The sequence below is a fragment of the Rhinopithecus bieti genome, unplaced genomic scaffold, assembly GCF_001698545.2.
Source record: "Rhinopithecus bieti isolate Rb0 unplaced genomic scaffold, ASM169854v2 scaffold_39870, whole genome shotgun sequence".
In the NCBI taxonomy this organism is placed as follows: domain Eukaryota; kingdom Metazoa; phylum Chordata; class Mammalia; order Primates; family Cercopithecidae; genus Rhinopithecus; species Rhinopithecus bieti.
Genome location: NW_016817144.1, coordinates 1996554 through 1999976, shown reverse-complemented (window position 1 = coordinate 1999976; position 3423 = coordinate 1996554). Strand labels below are relative to the sequence as shown.

At 36.2% G+C, this 3423-nt stretch overlaps 1 protein-coding gene across 1 annotated transcript in view; it reads right to left on the bottom strand.

Moving 5' to 3' along the window:
* CEP112 (centrosomal protein 112) overlaps positions 1–3423 on the bottom strand; it is a 567381-nt gene that overhangs the window by 523975 nt on the left and 39983 nt on the right. The window lies entirely within an intron of this gene.

The window sequence follows — 3423 nt, the reverse complement described above, 5'->3', positions numbered from 1 at the left end:
GCCATTCTCCTGCCTCAGCCTCCCAAGTAGCTGGGACTACGGGCGCCCACCATCTCGCTCGGCTAGTTTTTTGTATTTTTTAGTAGAGACGGGGTTTCACCGTGTTAGCCAGGATGGTCTCGATCTCCTGACCTCGTGATCCGCCCGTCTCGGCCTCCCAAAGTGCTGGGATTACAGGCTTGAGCCACCGCGCCCGGCCTGGATGGGGTATTTTATAAATGTCAATTAGGCTGTGGTAGTTGAGAGTATTTCTCAAATCTTCTACATCCTTTCTGATTTTTTGGTTAACTTGCTCCATTAATTCCCAAGAAAAGGAATAATAAATGCAATAATGTTTATGCATTTGTCTGTTTTTCCCTTTGGTACTATTAGTTTTTGCTTCATGTATTTTTGAAGCTCTTTTGTTTGCTAAATACACATTTATAATCAGTATATCATGCTTATGAATGGATTCTTTACCATTACAAAGTAACTATTTGTCTTATAATTTTTCCTTGTTGTGAAAGTCTATTTTATCTGATATTCAATATAGCCATTCCAGCTTTTTTATGCTTTTTGTTTTCATGATACATCTCTTTGCATCCTTTTACTTTCAACCTATTTATCTTTATATTTAAAGTATGTCTCTTATAAATAATATAAAGTTGGTTCTTGCTTTTTTATCCAATCTAAAAATCACTTTCTTTGGCTTCCAGTGTTGAGTTCATTTTTATTTAATGTAATTATTTCTGATTCTATTTAGTCTGTGATTTTGCTATTGGTTTTGTCATGGCTCTTCTTTCCTCCTCTGTTTTTCCTTCCCTGCCTTCTTTTATGTTCACTGAATATTTTATAGTATTCCATTTTAATCCTTCTAGTTACACATCTTTCTAGCTATACCTAGCTATATGTCTTTTCATTATATACTTAGTATTTGTTCTAAGTATGTGCTAGGCAACATCTAAGATGGCTCCCAGTTTTCCCCAACTCCTGGTATGCATGCCCATGTGGTATGCCCTTTCCCTTGAGTATAGTCTGGACCTAGTAACTTGCTTTTAATAAATAGAATCAGACAAAAGTAGTAAGCTATAATTTCCAAGATTAGCTTACAAAAAGATTCTAGCTTCCATCATGCTTACCTCTCACTTGCTCTCTTGCTTGTTCACTTCGATGGAAGCCAGCTGCCATGCTGTAGGCTACCCTATAGAGAGGCCCAAATAGGAAAAAACTGAGGGAGGCTTTTGGATGACAGCCAGCCAAGACTGAGGCCCTCAGAGCAACACCCCAGCAAGGACCTAAATCCTATTAACCATATGAGTGAGAACAGAAGTGGATTCTCCCCCAATCTAGACTTCAGTTGAGAACACAACCCCAGTCAATACTTTGTTTGCAACCTTATGGAAGAACCTAAGCCAGAAAACCCAGCTAAGCCATGTCCATGAGAAAAAAATTTTTTTTAATTTAGAAAACTAAAAAATAAATGTTGCTTTAAGCTGCTAAGATTTGGAGTAATTTGTAATGCAGCAATAGATAACTGTAGATATCTGTATCATAGATAATACAGATTTTGTTATCTGAAAGTGAAGTACAGCCTAAGAATATGGAAACATCTTTGTGTTAAAGACAAAGTCGATATGAAGAGGTCATTAGTAGGAATCTGGAATTTGAGGATGTTGCCTGTGGGGCTCAAGAGGAAGTAAGAAACCTGTTATTGAAAATGGGAAGAAGGGAGATCCTTTTTATATAGTGATAGAAAGCTATACCATCATCTTCATCATCTTCAGTAACATGAAAATTAGAAAATGTGCCTGATGAACTAGGTGAGTAATATAGCTAAGAAGATTTACAAAGTACTTGCTATTGCTCTTAGGTGCAAGAGTAGAGTAAAATAGAGTCAAGGAAAATGAAAGAAAATGGAACTAAGACTTCATGGTTTTAAAAATTCTCGGCCTCTCTAGATGGCAAAATATACTAAATTAAGAAATGGTGTTCAAGTAAACTTTGGGCACTGCATAGAGATAAAGCCAAGTGTATAAATGTAAAATATTTCATGAAGATCAAAAAGATAAAAGATGGTATGCCTCAGAGAACTATGTATTCATACACAGATCCCCTCAAAAAGATTAAGAGTATGCCTCACAGATCCTCTCAACCAAACAAGAGGGCCTCTAGAAAACTTAAGAAAGATTTAACTAAGAAACTCCTACTACTTGCCTATCTGGATTTCAGAATAGTTAGAACTAGTGACTTTTTAGAAATGTCTGTAGAGGTTATCCTCTGCTTGGCTCATTGTATGTTGGGTGTGTTAGAAGCAGATAACTATTAGAACAGACATTTCTTCAAAGAAGATATACAAATGGCCAATAAGCACAAGACAAGATGCTCAGTGTCATTAGTCACTGGGAGAATGCAAATTAAAACCACAATGAAATACCACTGCATACCAACTAAAATGGACAAAATCAAAGCCACTAACAATACCAAGAGTTGATGAGGATGTGAAGAGATGAGAATACTCATGTGAAGAGACTGGAATATTGGTAATGGGGATACAAAATGAAACAGCCAGTTTGGAAAATAGTTTGATGATTTTTTAAGTTAAAAATATATTTACCACACAACCCACTCTTAGATATCTGTCCAAAAGAAATGAAAAACATGTGTCTGAATAAAAATTTGCAATGAATGTCCAAAGCAGCAACATTCATAATAGCCAAATACTGAAAACAATCCAAATATCCATTAACTGGTGAACGGATAAACAAAATGTGGTATACTCATCAATGAAATACCACTCAGGAACAAGAAGGAATGAACTACTGATACAAGAAACAATATGAACTCCAAAAACAATATTGTAAGTAGAAGAACTAGATACACAGGACTACATATTACCCATGAAATTTCTAGAAAAGGCCAAAAAAAAAAAAAAAAGATCATTGCTTGCCTGGGGCTCTGGGTATAACTCCATACTATAAAGATATCAATTCTTCCTAATTGATCTATAGATTCAACGCATTCATAATAAAATATCTCAACATACACATACACATGCCATCACATTTATATGCAAGTAAAAACTGGTGAGCTAATCCTGAAATGTATATGGAAATGCAAAGAACCAAGAATAGCCAAAGCAATCTTGAGGAAGAAAAAGAAAGCTGGAAGGCCTACACTACACTACAAAATACCAAGATTTATTTTTAAAGTTACAGTATTAAGGCAGTGTAGTATTAGCACATTGACAAATAGGCAAATGAAAGAAACTAGAGACCAGAAAAAACCCACACAAACAAGATCTCCTGGCTTACAAAAATGGTGCCAAGGGCCAGGCGCCATGGCTCACACCTGTAATTCCAGCATTTTGGGAGGCAGAGGTGGGTGGATTGCTTGAGGTCAAGAGTTCGAGACTAGCCTGACCAACAGAATGAAACCCTATCTCTA